Consider the following 17,807-nt stretch of genomic DNA (forward strand, 5'->3'; position numbering starts at 1 on the left):
TGCTTCCAAATTTCTAATGGAAGACCTTGTTTCATTCATGAAACTTACAGTGGCTTTAGATAGATCAGAGACTAGATTTGCTAAATTAGAAGCATTTTGTTCAGAGTTCTCTGTCTGTTGCTGAGTTGATGATGGAAAAGGCTTGCTGTTGTTAAACCTGTTTCTTCCACCATTGTTAAAGCCTTGTTGAGGCTTTTAATCCTTCCATGAGAAATTTGGATGATTTCTCCATGATGAGTTATAGGTGTTTCCATAAGGTTCACCTAAGTAGTTCACCTCTGCTATTGCAGGGTTCTCAGGATCATAAGCTTCTTCTTCAGGAGAAGCCTCTTGAGTACTGTTGGATGCAGCTTGCATTCCATTCAGACTCTGAGAAATCATATTGACTTGCTGAGTCAATATTTTATTCTGAGCCAATATGGCATTCAGAGTATCAACTTCAAGAACTCCCTTCTTCATAGGCGTCCCATTACTCACAGGATTCCTTTCAGAAGTGTACATGAACTGGTTATTAGCAACCATGTCAATGAGTTCTTGAGCTTCTGCAGGCGTTTTCTTTAGGTGAATGGATCCACCTATGACATCTTTGATAGCTCAGATAAACCATCATAGAATATATCCAGGATGGTCCATTCTGAAAGCATGTCAGAAGGACACTTTTTGATCAACTGTTTGTATCTTTCCCAAGTTTCATAGAGGGATTCACCTTCTTTCTGTCTGAAGGTTTGAACATCAGCTCTAAGCTTGCTCAGCTTTTGAGGAGGAAAGTACTTGGCTAAGAAAGCCGTGACCAGCTTATCCCAAGAGTTCAGGCTGTCTTTGGGTTGAGAATCCAACCATAATCTAGCTCTGTCTCTTACAGCAAAAGGGAAAAGCATGAGCCTGTAGACTTCAGGATCTACTCCATTAGTCTTAACAGTATCACATATCTGCAAGAATTCAGTTAAGAACTGAAAGGGATCTTCAGATGGAAGTCCATGAAACTTGCAGTTTTGCTGCATCAAAGAAACTAATTGAGGTTTCAGCTCAAAGTTGTTTGCTCCAATGGCAGGAATGGAGATGCTTCTTCCATGTAAATTGGAATTAGGTGCAGTGAAGTCACCAAGCATCTTCCTTATATTATTATTATTTTCGGATGCCATCTCCTTTTCCTGTTCGAAAATTTCTGAAAGGTTATCTCTGGATTGTTGTATTTTAGCTTCTCTTAATTTTTTTTTCAGAGTCCTTTCAGGTTCTGGATCTGCTTTAACAAGAATGTTCTTGTCCTTGCTCCTGCTCATATGACAAAGAAGATGGCACAGAAAAAATAGTAATAATAATATGGATCCTTTATACCACAGTATAGGGATCCTTGTGTTAGTAGAAGAAAAGAAGGGAAGAAAATCTGAACTCAGAGAGAGAGGGGGTTCGGATTTTTGGAGAGTTGAAGGAAAGATGTTAGTATATCAATAAACAAATAGAAGAAGATGAGAGGGGGAAGTGAATTTTCGAAAACAATTTTTGAAAAAGAGTTAGTGATTTTTGAAAATAGTTTTTGAAAAAGGTTAGTATTTTTTTTCGAAATTTTTTTTTTATAAAAAATAAAAATAATTAGTTAATAAAAAAGAAATTTTTGAAAAAGAGGGAAGATATTTTCGAAAATTAGAGAGAGAGAGAGTTAGTTAGGTAGTTTTGAAAAAGTTAAGAAACAAACAAAAAGTTAGTTAGCTAGTTGAAACAAATTTGAAAAGATAAGAAGTTGGGAAGTTAGAAAAGATATTTTGAAAAGATATTTTTTTTGAAAAAGATAAGATAAGAAGATATTTTTGAAAAGATATGATTGAAATTAGTTTTGAAAAAGATTTGATTTTTAAAATCACAATTAATGACTTGATTCATAAGAAATCACAAGATATGATTCTAGAACTTAAAGTTTGAATCTTTCTTAACAAGCAAGTGACAAACTTCAAATTTTTTAATCAAAACATTAATTGTTTATGTTATTTTCGAAAATTTGGTATAAAAATAAGAAAAAGATTTTTGAAAAATATTTTTTTGAATTTTCGAAAATAACTAAGAATTTTGAAAAAGATAAGATTTTCAAATTGAAAATTTGATTTGACTCATAAGAAACAACTTGATTTTAAAAATTTTTGAAAAAGTCAACTCAAATTTTCGAACTTGATGAGAGAAAAAGGGAAAGATATTTTTTTATTTTTTGAATTTTTATGATGCAAGGGAAAAACAAGAAAAATGATGCAATGCATGAAATTTTTAGATCAAAACAATGAATGCATGCATGAATGATATGAGTGTCAAGATGAACACCAAGAACACTTTGAATGTCAAGATGAACATCAAGAACATAATTTTGAAAAGTTTTTAATGCAAAGAAAACATGCAAGACACCAAACTTATAACATGACTCAAGACTCAAACAAGAAACACAAAAATATTTTTGATTTTTATGATTTTCTAATTTTTTTGTATTTTTATTTATTATTATTTTTTTTTTGAAAATTATTGTGAAAAATAAAAATAAGGATTTCAAAATTTTTAATATGAATTCCAGGAATCTTGCCATGTTAGTCTTAAAGCTCCAATCAAAGGGTCAGGCATGGCTTAATAGCCAGCCAAACTTTAGCATATAATTACATGGACTAGAGTGATTAGTTGAATGCCAATCCCAAAGTAGTTTGGGTATGGCTTTACAGCCAAATAGGCTTCAACATGCTTCATGAAACACTAGAATTCATTCTTAAAAATTCTGAAGAAAAATAATATTTTTGAAAACATTTTTTTTTTCGAAAACAAAAGAAAAATTTTTGAAAGATTTTTTTTTTGAAAAATTTTTGAAAATAAAATAAAAAGAAAATTACCTAATCTGAGCAACAAGATGAACCGTCAGTTGTCCAAACTCAAACAATCCCCGGCAACGGCGCCAAAAACTTGGTACGCGGAATCGTGATTACACTTTAATTATGTAAAATTCATCGCTCTTTCTTTCCCTGGTAATGGCGCCAAAAACATGATGCCAAGACCACGGTTCACAACTCCGTGTAACTGACCAGCAAGTGCACTGGGTCGTCCAAGTAATACCTTACGTGAGTAAGGGTCGAATCCCACGGAGATTGTTGGTATGAAGCAAGCTATGGTCACCTTGTAAATCTCAGTCAGGCAGATATAAAGTGATAATGGTGTTTTCGAATATTAATTAATAAAATAGGGATAGAGACACTTATGTAATTCATTGATAGGAATTTCAGATAAGTGAATGGAGATGCTTTCGTTCCTCTGAACCTCTGCTTTCCTGCTATCTTCATCCAGTCATTCTTACTCCTTTCCATGGCTGGCTTTATGTGATACATCACCACTGTCAATGGCTACTTTCGGTCATCTCTCGAGAAAATGATCCAATGCCCTGTCACGGCACGGCTAATCGTCTGGAGGCATCACCCTTGTCAATGGCTTCATCTTATCCTCTCAGTGAATAATATGCTCACGCACCCTGTCACGTCACGGCTATTCATCTGTCGGTTCTCGATCATGCTGGAATAGGATTTACTATCCTTTTGCGTCTGTCACTAACGCCCTGCAATCGCGAGTTAGGAGCTCGTCACAGTCATTCAATCATTGAATCCTACTCGAAATACCACAGACAAGGTTTAGACTTTTCGGATTCTCTTGAATGCCGCCATCATTCTAGCTTACGCCACGAAGATTCTGGTTAGGAGATCTAAGAGATATTCATTCTAGCTTATTTCATGTAGAACAGAAGTGTTTGTCAGGCACGCGTTCATAAGGGAGAAGGATGATGAGCGAAACACATAATCATCACCTTCATCACGTTCTTGGGTGCGAGTGGATATCTTAGAAGCGAAATAAGATGAATTGAATAGAAAACAGAAGTACTTTGCATTAATATTTGAGGAACAGCAGAGCTCCACACCTTAATCTATGGAGTGTAGAAACTCTACCATTGAGAATACATAAGTGAAGGTTCAGGCATGGCCGAGATGGCCAGCCCCCAAAACGTGATCACGGGATCAAAATACAATCCAGGATGCCTAATACAATAGTAAGAGGTCCTATTTATAATAAACTAGCTACTAGGGTTTACATGAGTAAGTATTTGATGTATAAATCCACTTCCGGGGCCCACTTGGTGTGTGTTTGGGCTGAGCTTAAGTGTTGCACGTGCAGAGGCCATTTGTGGAGTTGAACGCCAGTTTTTGTGCCAGTTTGGGCGTTCAACTCTGGTTTTGGATCCTTTTCTGGCGCTGGACGCCAGATTTGGGTAGAAAGCTGGCGTTGAACGCCAGTTTACGTCGTCAATTCTTGGCCAAAGTATGGACTATTATATATTGCTGGAAAGCCCTGGATGTCTACTTTCCAACGCAATTGGAAGCGCGCCATTTCGAGTTCTGTAGCTCCAGAAAATTTACTTTGAGTGCAGGGAGGTCAGAATCCAACAGCATCAGCAGTCCTTTTTCAACCTCTGAATCTGATTTCTGCTCAAGTCCCTCAATTTCAGCCAGAAAATACCTGAAATCACAGAAAAACACACAAACTCATAGTAAAGTCCAGAAATGTGAATTTAACACAAAATCTATTAAAAACATCCCTAAAAGTAACTAGATCCTACTAAAAACATACTAAAAACAATGTCAAAAAGCGTATAAATTATCCGCTCATCACATCTTCTTGGCCACAACATCATAGAAGTGGTCTTGATGGGCTTTGGAGATGAACCTTTCCATCTCCCATGACTCGGATGTGGAAGCTTTTATCTTCCCTTTCCCTCTTCTAGAGGATTCTCCGGTCTTAGATGCCATCAATGGTAATGGAAAAACAAAAAAGCTATGCTTTTACCACACCAAACTTAGAATATTGCTCGCCCTCGAGCAATAAACAAAAGAATAGAAGAAGAAGAAGAAGAAATATGGAGAGGGAGAAGGAGATGTGGTTTCAGCCAAGAGGAGTGGAGAGGGGTGTGTTGTGTGGATTTGATGAAGAATGGAGGTCTTTATATAGGGAAGGGAGGGGGGTATTGGTTCGGCCATATGGGTGGATTTGGGTGGGAAATTGGTTTTGAATTTTGAAGGTAGGTGGAGTTTATGAGGTAGGTTTATGGGGAAGAGTGGATGGATGTGAGTGGTAAATGGAAAAAAAGAAGGGATGATCATGAATGGAAAGAGAGATGATGAGGTAGGTGGGGATCCTGTGGGGTCCACAGATCCTGAGTGAATCCTGTGGGGTCCACAGATCCTGAGGTGTCAAGGCATTTACATCCCTGCACCCATTAGGCATGTAAAAATGCCTTTGTACCCAACTCTGGGCGTTCAGCGCCAGGTTGGTGGCCATTTTGGGCGTTCAACGCCCATTTGTGTGCCATTTCTGGCGTTGAACGCCAGAACCATGCCTGTTCTGGCGTTCAGCGCCTAGAAGCTGCCCATTTTGGGCGTTCAGTGCCAGAATCATGCTCTGTTCTGGCGCTGAACGCCAGACAGATGCTCCTCCAGGGTGTGATTTTTCTTCTGCTGTTTTTGATTCCGTTTTCAATTTTTATATTTATTTTGTTACTCCACATGATCATGACCCTAAGAAAACATGAAAAACAATAAAAATAAGAATTAGATAAACATTGGGTTGCCTCCCAACAAGCGCTTCTTTAATGTCAATAGCTTGACAGTGGGCTCTCATGGAGCCTCACAGATGTGCAGAGCTTTGTTGAGACTCTCCAACACCAAACTTAGAGTTTGGATATGGGAGTTCAACACCAAACTTGGAGTTTGGTTGTGGCCTCCCAACACCAAACTTAGAGTTTGACTGTGGGGGCTCTGGTTGACTCTGCTTGGAGAGAAGCTTTTTCTGCTTCCTCTTCATGGTTGCAGAGGGAGATCCTTGAGTGGTAAACACAAGGGAGTCCTCATTCCATTGAAGGACTATTTCACCTCTGTCAACATCAATCACAGCTCTTGTTGTGGCCAGGAAAGGTCTTCCTAGGATGATGGATTCATCCTCTTCCTTTCCAGTATCCAGGACTATGAAATCAGTAGGGATGTAAAGGCCCTCAACCTTTACTAATACATCTTCTACTTGTCCATAAGCCTGTTTTCTTGAGCTGTCTGCCATCTCTAGTGAGATTTTAGCAGCTTGCACCCCATAGATTCCCAGTTTCTCTATTACAGAGAGGGGCATGAGGTTTATTCCTGAACCAAGGTCACACAGAGCTTTAAAGATCATAGTGCCTATGGTACAGGGTATTATGAACTTTCCAGGATCCTGTCTCTTCTGAGGTAATGTCAGTTGATCCAGATCACTCAGTTCATTGATGAACAAGGGAGGTTCGACTTTCCAAGTATCAATACCAAATAATTTTCGAATGCAAGATTCCTGGAATTCATATTAAAAATTTTGGAATCCTTATTTTTCTTTCTTTCTAAATAATTTTCGAAAAAAATAAAATAAAAATCCAAAAAATTTAGAAAATCATAAAAATCATAACTAAGAAAAATATAGTTAGATAAATAAATATTGGGTTGCCTCCCAACAAGCGCTTCTTTAATGTCAATAGCTTGACAGTGGGCTCTCATGGAGCCTCACAGATGTGCAGAGCTTTGTTGAGACTCTCCAAAACCAAACTTAGAGTTTGGATATGGGAGTTCAACACCAAACTTAGAGTTTGACTGTGGGGGCTCTGGTTGACTCTGCTTGGAGAGAAGCTTTTTCTGCTTCCTCTCCATGGTTGCAGAGGGAGATCCTTGAGTTTTAAACACAAGGAAGTTCTCATTCCATTGAAGGAATATTTCACCTCTGTCAACATCAATCACAGCTCTTGCTGTGGCCAGGAAAGGTCTTCCTAGGATGATGGATTCATCCTCTTCCTTTCCAGTATCCAGGACTATGAAATCAGTAGGGATGTAAAGGCCCTCAACCTTTACTAATACATCTTCTACTTGTCCATAAGCCTGTTTTCTTGAGCTGTCTGCCATCTCTAGTGAGATTTTAGCAGCTTGCACCCCATAGATTCCCAGTTTCTCTATTACAGAGAGGGGCATGAGGTTTATTCCTGAACCAAGGTCACACAGAGCTTTAAAGATCATAATGCCTATGGTACAGGGTATTATGAACTTTCCAGGATCCTGTCTCTTCTGAGGTAATGTCAGTTGATCCAGATCACTCAGTTCATTGATGAACAAGGGAGGTTCGACTTCCCAAGTATCAATACCAAATAATTTGGCATTCAGCTTCATGATTGCACCAAGAAACTTGGCAGTTTGCTCTTCAGTAACATCCTCATTCTCTTCAGAAGAGGAATACTCATCAGAGCTCATGAAGGGTATAAGGAGGTTCAATAGAATCTCTATGGTCTCTAGATGAGTCTCAGATTCCTTTGGTTCCTCAGAGGGAAGCTCCTTATTGATCACTGGACGTCCCAGGAGATCTTCCTCCTTGGGATTCACGTCCTCTCTTCTCCTCACAGGTTCGGCCATGGCGCTTATGTCAATGGCCTTGCACTCTCCTTTTGGATTCTCTTCTGTATTGCTTGGGAGAGTATTAGGAGGGATTTCAGTGATCCTTTTACTCAGCTGGCCCACTTGTGCTTCCAAATTTCTAATGGAAGACCTTGTTTCATTCATGAAACTTATAGTGGCCTTAGATAGATCAGAGACTAGATTTGCTAAATTAGAAGCATTTTGTTCAGAGTTCTCTGTATGTTGCTGAGTGGATGATGGAAAAGGCTTGCTGTTGCTAAACCTGTTTCTTCCACCATTATTAAAGCCTTGTTGGGGCTTTTGATCCTTCCATGAGAAATTTGGATGATTTCTCCATGTTGAGTTATAGGTGTTTCCATAAGGTTCACCTAAGTAATTTACCTCTGCTATTGCAGGGTTCTCAGGATCATAGGCTTCTTCTTTAGAAGATGCCTCTTGAGTACTGTTGGATGCAGCTTGCATTCCATGCAGACTCTGAGAAATCATATTGACTTGCTGAGTCAATATTTTATTCTGAGCCAATATGGCATTCAGAGTATCAACCTCAAGAACTCCCTTCTTCATAGGCGTCCCATTACTCACAGGATTCCTTTCAGAAGTGTACATGAACTGGTTATTAGCAACCATGTCAATGAGTTCTTGAGCTTCTGCAGGCGTTTTCTTTAGGTGAATGGATCCACCTGCAGAAGTGTCCAGTGACATCTTTGATAGCTCAGATAAACCATCATAGAATATATCCAGGATGGTCCATTCTGAAAGCATGTCAGAAGGACACTTTTTGATCAACTGTTTGTATCTTTCCCAAGTTTCATAGAGGGATTCACCTTCTTTCTGTCTGAAGGTTTGAACATCAGCTCTAAGCTTGCTCAGCTTTTGAGGAGGAAAGTACTTGGCTAAGAAAGCCGTGACCAGCTTATCCCAAGAGTTCAGGCTGTCTTTGTGTTGAGAATCCAACCATAATCTAGCTCTGTCTCTTACAGCAAAAGGGAAAAGCATGAGCCTGTAGACTTCAGGATCTACTCCATTAGTCTTAACAGTATCACATATCTGCAAGAATTCAGTTAAGAACTGAAAAGGATCTTCAGATGGAAGTCCATGAAACTTGCAGTTCTGCTGCATTAGAGAAACTAATTGAGGTTTCAGCTCAAAGTTGTTTGCTCCAATGGCAGGAATGGAGATGCTTCTTCCATGTAAATTGGAATTAGGTGCAGTGAAGTCACCAAGCATTCTCCTTGCATTGTTGTTGGGTTCGGCTGCCATCTCCTTTACTTGTTCAAAATTTTCAATCAAGTTGTCTCTGGATTGTTGTAATTTAGCTTCTCTTAATTTTTTCTTCAGAGTCCTTTCAGGTTCTGGATCAGCTTCAACAAGAATGCCTTTTTCTCTGTCCCTGCTCATAAGAAAGAGGAGAGAAAAAGAAAAGAAGAGGAATCCTCTATGTCACAGTAAAGAGGATCCTTATTGTTAGTAGAAGAAAAGAAGAAGAAATTCGAACATAGATAGAAGAGGGGGTTCGAATTTGGTGATGATGTGAGGAAGAGATGTTAGTTAATGAATGAATAAATAGAATAGGATGAGAGAGAAGGAGGGAATTTTCGAAAATTATTTTTGAAAAGGAGTTAGTGATTTTTGAAAATTGGTTTTTGAAAATTGTTAGTATTTTCGAAAATTTTTGAAATAAAAAATAAAAATAATTAGTTAATTACAAAGAAATTTTTTGAAAAAGGGGGAAGATATTTTCGAAAATTAGAGAGAGAGAGTTAGTTAGGTAGTTTTGAAAAAGTTAAGAAACAAACAAAAAGTTAGTTAGTTAGTTGAAACAAATTTTGAAAAGATAAGAAGTTAGGAAGTTAGAAAAGATATTTTGAAAAGATATTTTTGAAAAAGATAAGATAAGAAGATATTTTAGAAACAAATTTTGAAAAAGATTTGATTTTTTTTTTTTAAAAAAATCTCAATTAATGACTTGATTCACAAGAAATCACAAGATATGATTCTAGAACTTAAAGTTTGAATCTTTCTTAACAAGCAAGTAACAAACTTCAAATTTTTGAATCAAAACATTAATTGATTATGTTATTTTCGAAAATTTGGTATAAAAATAAGAAAAAGATTTTTGAAAAATATTTTTGGAATTTTCGAAAATAACTAAGAATTTTGAAAAAGATTTGATTTTTGAAAAAGATTTTAAAAAAGATAAGATTTTCAAACTGAAAATTTGATTTGACTCATAAGAAACAACTTGATTTTAAAAATTTTTGAAAAAGTCAACTCAAATTTTCGAATTTGATGAGAGAAAAAGGGAAAGATATTTTTTTGATTTTTGAATTTTTATGATGCAAGAGGAAAACACTAAAAGGATGCAATGCATGAAATTTTTAGATCAAAACAATGAATGCATGCAAGAATGCTATGAATGTCAAGATGAACACCAAGAACACTATGAATGTCATGATGAACATCAAGAACATATTTTTGAAAAATTTTTAATGCAAAGAAAACATGCAAGACACCAAACTTAGAATTGTTTAATGCCTAGACACCAAGAATTCAAGAATGCATATGAAAAACACTATACAACACAAAACAAAAATTCATCAAGATCAAACAAGAAGACTTACCAAGAACAACTTGAAGATCATGAAGAACACTATGAATGCATGAAATTTTCGAAAAATGCTAGATGCATATGCAATTGACACCAAACTTATGATATGACTCAAGACTCAAACAAGAAACAGAAAAATATTTTTGATTTTTATGATTTTCTAAATTTTTTGGATTTTTATTTTATATTTTTCGAAAATTATTTAGAAAGAAAGAAAAATAAGGATTCCAAAATTTTTAATATGAATTCCAAGAATCTTGCCATGTTAGTCTAAAGCTTCAGTCCAGGAATTAGACATGGCTCACTAGCCAGCCAAGCTTTCAATGAAAGCTCCGGTCCAAAACACTAGACATGGCCAATGGCCAGCCAAGCTTCAGCAAACATATGAGTGTAATTCATTCAATTTTAATCCAAAACCTCAGTCCAAAAGAATTTAGACATGGCTTTACAGCCAGCCAGGCTTCACATGCTTCATGAAACACTAGAATTCATTCTTAAAAATCTTGAATAAAATTTTTGAAAACATTTTTATATTATTTTCGAAAACAGATGAGAAAATTTTTGAAAAATTTTTGAAAATAATTTTTTTGAAAAGAAAACAAAAAGAAAATTACCTAATCTGAGCAACAAGATGAACCGTCAGTTGTCCAAACTCAAACAATCCCCGGCAACGGCGCCAAAAACTTGGTGCACGAAATTGTGATGTCCAGGCTCAAATTATTCCTGGCACGTGAGCAACTTGGTATGCGTAATCATAATTGTCACAACTTCGATACAACTAACCAGCAAGTGCACTGGGTCGTCCAAGTAATACCTTACGTGAGTAAGGGTCGAATCCCACGGAGATTGTTGGTATGAAGCAAGCTATGGTCACCTTGCAAATCTCAGTCAGGCAGATATAAAGTGATAATGATGTTTTCGAATATTATATAATAAAATAGGGATAGAGATACTTATGTAAATCATTGGTAGGAATTTCAGATAAGCGAATGGAGATGCTTTTCGTTCCTCTGAACCTCTGCTTTCCTGCTATCTTCATCCAATCAGTCTTACTCCTTTCCATGGCTGGCTTTATGCAAGGGCATCACCGTTGTCAGTGGCTACATCCCCTCCTCTCAGTGAATAATATGCTCACGCACCCTGTCACGGCACGGCTATTCATCTGTCGGTTCCCGATCATGCTGGAATAGGATTCACCCTCCTTTTGCGTCTGTCACTAACGCCCAGCACTCGCGAGTTTGAAGCTCGTCACAGTCATTCAATCATTGAATCCTACTCGTAATACCACAGACAAGGTTTAGACTTTTCGGATTCTCTTGAATGCCGCCATCATTCTAGCTTACGCCACAAAGATTCTGGTTAGGAGATCTAAGAGATATTCATTCTAGCTTAATTCATGTAGAACAGAAGTGTTTGTCAGGCACGCGTTCATAAGGGAGAAGAATGATGAGCGTCACACATAATCATCACCTTCATCACGTTCTTGGGTGCGAATGGATATCTTAGAAGCGAAATAAGATGAATTGAATAGAAAACAGTAGTACTTTGCATTAATCTTTGAGGAACAGCAGAGCTCCACACCTTAATCTATGGAGTGTAGAAACTCTACCGTTGAAAATACATAAGTGAAGGTCCAGGCATGGCCGAGATGGCCAGCCCCCTATTGTGATCTAAGATAGCATACAACTGATCAAAAGATGCCTCATACAATAGTAAGAGGTCCTATTTATAATAAACTAGCTACTAGGGTTTACATGAGTAAGTAATTGATGCATAAATCCACTTCCGGGGCCCACTTGGTGTGTGTTTGGGCTGAGCATAAGTGTAGCACGTGCAGAGGCCATTTGTGGAGTTGAACGCCAGTTTCTGTGCTAGTTTGGGCGTTCAACTCTGGTTTTGGATCCTTTTCTGGCGGTGGACGCCAGATTTGGGTAGAAAGCTGGCGTTGAACGCCGGTTTACGTCGTCTATTCTTGGCCAAAGTATGAACTATTATACATTGCTGGAAAGCCCTGGATGTCTACTTTCCAACGCAATTGGAAGCGCACCATTTCGAGTTCTGTATCTCCAGAAAATCCACTTTGAGTGCAGGGAGGTCAGAATCCAACAGCATCAGCAGTCCTTTTTCAACCTCTGAATCTGATTTTTGCTCAAGTCCCTCAATTTCAGCCAAAAAATACCTGAAATCACAGAAAAATACACAAACTCATAGTAAAGTCCAGAAATGTGAATTTAACATAAAAACTAATGAAAACATCCCTAAAAGTAACTAGATCCTACTAAAAACATACTAAAAACAATGTCAAAAAGCGTATAAATTATCCAAATGGGTTGTGGCCAGTTTGGGCATTCAACTCTGGTTTTGGATCCTTTTCTGGCGCTGGACACCAGATTTGGGTAGAAAGCTGGCGTTGAACACCAGTTTACGTCGTCTATTCTTGGCCAAAGTATACGCTTTTTGACATTGTTTATACGCTTTTTGACATTGTTTTTAGTATGTTTTTAGTAGGATCTAGTTACTTTTAGGGATGTTTTCATTAGTTTTTATGTTAAATTCACATTTCTGCACTTTACTATGAGTTTGTGTGTTTTTCTGTGATTTCAGGTATTTTCTGGCTGAAATTGAGGGACTTGAGCAAAAATCAGATTCAGAGGTTGAAAAAGGACTGCTGATGTTGTTGGATTCTGACCTCCCTGCACTCAAAGTGGAGTTTCTGGAGCTACAGAACTCGAAATGACGCGCTTCCAATTGCGTTGGAAAGTGGACATCCAGGGCTTTCCAGAAATGTATAATAGTCTATACTTTGGCCAAGAATAGACGACGTAAACTGGCATTCAACGCCAGCTTTCTACCCAAATCTGGCATCCAGCGCCAGAAAAGGATCCAAAACCAGAGTTGAACGCCCAAACTGGCACAGAAACTGGCGTTCAACTCCACAAATAGCCTCTGCACGTGCTACACTTAAGCTCAGCCCAAACACACACCAAGTGGGCCCCGGAAGTGGATTTATGCATCAATTACTTACTCATGTAAACCCTAGTAGCTAGTTTATTATAAATAGGACCTCTTACTATTGTATGAGGCATCTTTTGATCAGTTGTATGCTATCTTAGATCACAATAGGGGGCTGGCCATCTCGGCCATGCCTGGACCTTCACTTATGTATTTTCAACGGTAGAGTTTCTACACTCCATAGGTTAAGGTGTGGAGCTCTGCTGTTCCTCAAAGATTAATGCAAAGTACTATTGTTTTCTATTCAATTCATCTTATTTCGCTTCTAAGATATCCATTCGCACCCAAGAACGTGATGAAGGTGATGATTATGTGTGACGCTCATCATCCTTCTCCCTTATGAACCCGTGCCTGACAAACACTTCTGTTCTACATGAATTAAGCTAGAATGAATATCTCTTAGATCTCCTAACCAGAATCTTCGTGGCGTAAGCTAGAATGATGGCGGCATTCAAGAGAATCCGGAAAGTCTAAACCTTGTCTGTGGTATTCCGAGTAGGATTCAATGATTGAATGACTGTGACGAGCTTCAAACTCGCGAGTGCTGGGCGTTAGTGACAGACGCAAAAGGAGGGTGAATCCTATTCCAGCATGATCGGGAACCGACAGATGAATAGCCGTGCCGTGACAGGGTGCGTGAGCATATTATTCACTGAGAGGAGGGGATGTAGCCACTGACAACGGTGATGCCCTTGCATAAAACTTGGTGCACGAATTATGAATTACACTTTTCACAACTCGTACCACTGACCAACAAGTGCACTGGGTCGTCCAAGTAATACCTCACGTGAGTAAGGGTCGAATCCCACGGAGATTGTTGGTTTGAAGCAATCTATGGTTATTTTTTAAATCTTAGTCAGGAAGTCAATTATGTTTATCAGTTGAATTGCAATTAAACAATAGAGCATGGATTAAAGGTTACTTGTTATGCAGTAATGGAGAATATGTTGGAGTTTTGGAGATGCTTTGTCTTCTGAATCTCTGCTTTCCTCTGTCCTCTTGATCACGCACGCACGTCCTCCTATGGCAAGCTGTGTGTTGGTGGATCACCGTTGTCAATGGCTACCTTCCATCCTTCCAGTGAACACTACGCTCACGCGCTCTGTCACAGCATGGCTAATCACCGGTTGGTTCTCGATTCGGTTGGAATAGGATTTACTATCCTTTTGCATCTGTCACTAACGCCCAGCCTTCAGGAGTTTGAAGCTCGTCATAGTCATTCAATCCTTGAATCCTACTCGGAATACCACAGACAAGGTTTAGACTTTCCGGATTCTCATGAATGCCGCCATCAGTTCTAGCTTATACCACGGAGATTCTGATTAAGGAATCTAAGAGATACTCATTCAATCGTATATAGAACGGAGGTGGTTGTCAGGCACACGTTCATGATTTGAGAAGGATGATGAGCGTCACACATAATCATCACCTTCATCACGTTCTTGGGTGCGAATGGATATCTTAGAAGCGAAATAAGATGAATTGAATAGAAAATAGTAGTACTTTGCATTAATATTTGAGGAACAGCAGAGCTCCACACCTTAATCTATGGAGTGTAGAAACTCTACCGTTGAAAATACATAAGTGAAGGTCCAGGCATGGCTGAGATGGCCAGCCCCCTATTGTGATCTAAGATAGCATACAACTGATCAAAAGATGCCTCATACAATAGTAAGAGGTCCTATTTATAATAAACTAGCTACTAGGGTTTACATGAGTAAGTAATTGATGCATAAATCCACTTCCAGGGCCCACTTGGTGTGTGTTTGGGCTGAGCCTGAGTGTTGCACGTGCAGAGGCCATTTGTGGAGTTGAACGCCAGTTTCTGTGCCAGTTTGGTCGTTCAACTCTGGTTTTGGATCCTTTTCTGGCGCTGGACGCTAGATTTGGACAGAAGGCTGGCGTTGAACGCCAGTTTACGTCGTCAATTCTTGGCCAAAGTATGGACTATTATCAATTTCTGGAAAGCCCTGGATGTCCACTTTCCAACGCAATTGGAAGCGCGCCATTTCGAGTTCTGTAGCTCCAGAAAATTCACTTTGAGTGCAGGGAGGTCAGAATCCAACAGCATCAGCAGTCCTTCTTCAACCTCTGAATCAGATTTTTGCTCAAGTCCCTCAATTTCAGCCAGAAAATACCTGAAATCACAGAAAAAGACACAAACTCATAGTAAAGTCCAGAAATGTGAATTTAACATAAAAACTAGTGAAAACATCCCTAAAAGTAACTAGATCCTACTAAAAACATACTAAAAATAATGTCAAAAAGCGTATAAATTATCCGCTCATCACAACATCAAACTTAAATTGTTGCTTGTCCCCAAGCAACTGAAAATCAAATAGGATAAAAAGAAGAGAATATACTATAAATTCCAAACTATCAATGAAACAGAGCTTCAATCATATGAGCGGGACTTATAGCTTTTTGCCTCTTGAATAGTTTTGGCATCTCACTTTATCCATTGAAGTTTAGAATGATTGGCATCTATAGGAACTTCAGATTTCGAATAGTGTTATTGACTCTCCTAGTTCAGTATGATGATCCTTGAACACAGCTTCTTTATGAGTCTTGGCCGTGGCCCTAAGCACTTTGTTTTCCAGTATTACCACCGGATACATAAATGCCACAGACACATAATTGGGTGAACCTTTTCAGATTGTGACTCAGCTTTGCTAAAGTCCCCAATTAGAGGTGTCCAGGGTTCTTAATCACACTCTTTTTTTTGCTTTGGACCTTGACTTTAACCGCTCAGTCTCAAGTTTTCACTTGACACCTACACGCCACAAGCACATGGTTAGGGACAGCTTGGTTTAGCCGCTTAGACCAGGATTTTATTCCTTTAGGCCCTCCTATCCACTGATGCTCAAAGCCTTGGGATCCTTTTTATTTGCCCTTGCCTTTTGGTTTTAAGGGTTATTGGCTTTTTCTGCTTGCTTTTTCTTCTTTTTTTTTTCTATTTTTTTTCTATTTTTTTTTTCGCCCCTTTTTTTTTTTGCAAGCTTTGTTCTTTGCTGCTTTTTCTTGCTTCAAGAATCATTTTTATGATTTTTCAGATTATCAAATAACATGTCTCCTAGTCATCATTCTTTCAAGAGCCAACATATTTAACATTCTTAAACAACAACTTCAAAAGACATATGCACTGTTCAAGCATACATTCAGAAAACAAGAAACATTGTCACCACATCAATATAATTAAGCTAAGTTCAAGGATAAATTCGAAACTCATGTACTTCTTATTCTTTTGAATTAAAACATTTTTCATTTAAGAGAGGTGATGGATTCATAGGACATTCATAACTTTAAGACATAGTTACTACTACTAATGATCATGTAATGAAGACACAAACATAGATAAGCACATAACATAGAAAACGAAAAACAGAAGAAAGAAGAACAAGGAATGAATCCACCTTAGTGATGGTGGCGTTTCCTTCTTGAGGAACCAATGATGTCCTTGAGCTCTTCTATGTCTCTTCCTTGTCTTTGTTGCTCCTCCCTCATTGCTTTTTGATCTTCTCTTATTTCATGGAGCATGATGGAGTGCTCTTGATGTTCCACCCTTAGTTGTCCCATATTGGAACTCAATTCTCCTAGGGAGGTGTTGATTTGCTCCCAATAGTTTTGTGGAGGAAAGTGCATTTGAGGCATCTCAGGGATCTCATGGAAGTGAGCTTCTTGCGCCTCTTGAGCTCCATGACTGGGCTCTCTTGCTTGCTCCATCTTTTTCTTAGTGATGGGCTTGTCCTCTTTGATGAGGATATCTCCCTCTATGTCAATCCCAGCCGAATTGAATAGGTGGCAAATGAGGTGAGGAAAGGCTAACCTTGCCATGGTGGAGGACTTGTCAGCCACCTTGTAGAGTTCTTGAGGTATAATCTCATGAACTTCCACCTCTTCTCCAATCATGATGCTATGGATCATGATGGCCCGGTCTTGAGGTCCAATCTTCTTAGTTGAACCGGCTTGCCTTTGGAGTCAATCTTCCATTGAGCTCTTTCTACACATATGTCCATAAGGATTTAGTCCAACCTTTGATCAAAGTTGACTCTCCTTGTGTAGGGGCGTGCGTTCTCTTCCATGTATGGCAAGTTGAACGCCAACCTCACATTCTCCGGACTAAAATCTAAGTATTTCCCCCGAACTATTGTAACATAGTTCTTTGGATCTGGGTTCTTACTTTGATCATGGTTCTTGGTGATCCATGCATTGGCATAGAACTCTTGAACCATTAGGATGCCGACTTGTTGGATGGGATTTGTTAGAACTTCCCAACCTCTTCTTTGAATTTCATGTCGGATCTCCGGATACTCATTTCTTTTGAGTTTAAAAGGGACCTCAGGGATCACCTTCTTCTTGGCCACAACATCATAGAAGTGGTCTTGATGGGCTTTGGAGATGAACCTTTCCATCTCCCATGACTCGGATGTGGAAGCTTTTATCTTCCCTTTCCCTCTTCTAGAGGATTCTCCGGTCTTAGATGCCATCAATGGTAATGGAAAAACAAAAAAGCAATGCTTTTACCACACCAAACTTAGAATATTGCTCGCCCTCGAGCAATAAACAAAAGAATAGAAGAAGAAGAAGAAGAAATATGGAGAGGGAGAAGGAGATGTGGTTTCGGCCAAGAGGAGTGTAGAGGGGTGTGTTGTGTGGATTTGATGAAGAATGGAGGTCTTTATATAGGGAAGGGAGGGGGTATTGGTTCG

At 38.7% G+C, this 17,807-nt stretch overlaps 2 non-coding genes across 2 annotated transcripts; both read left to right on the forward strand.

Moving 5' to 3' along the window:
* Nucleotides 1–638: 638 nt before the first annotated feature.
* Nucleotides 639–746, forward strand: LOC148568526 (small nucleolar RNA R71). Its single transcript, XR_015882735.1, has one exon. It is a non-coding gene; the product is annotated as a small nucleolar RNA R71 (small nucleolar RNA).
* A 7,488-nt stretch (nucleotides 747–8,234) lies between these two features.
* On the forward strand, nucleotides 8,235–8,342 carry LOC148568527 (small nucleolar RNA R71). Its single transcript, XR_015882736.1, has one exon. It is a non-coding gene; the product is annotated as a small nucleolar RNA R71 (small nucleolar RNA).
* Nucleotides 8,343–17,807: the final 9,465 nt, after the last annotated feature.

This window comes from Arachis ipaensis, chromosome B4 (genome assembly GCF_059453495.1).
Source record: "Arachis ipaensis isolate K30076 ecotype BB chromosome B4, ASM5945349v1, whole genome shotgun sequence".
Taxonomy (NCBI): domain Eukaryota; kingdom Viridiplantae; phylum Streptophyta; class Magnoliopsida; order Fabales; family Fabaceae; genus Arachis; species Arachis ipaensis.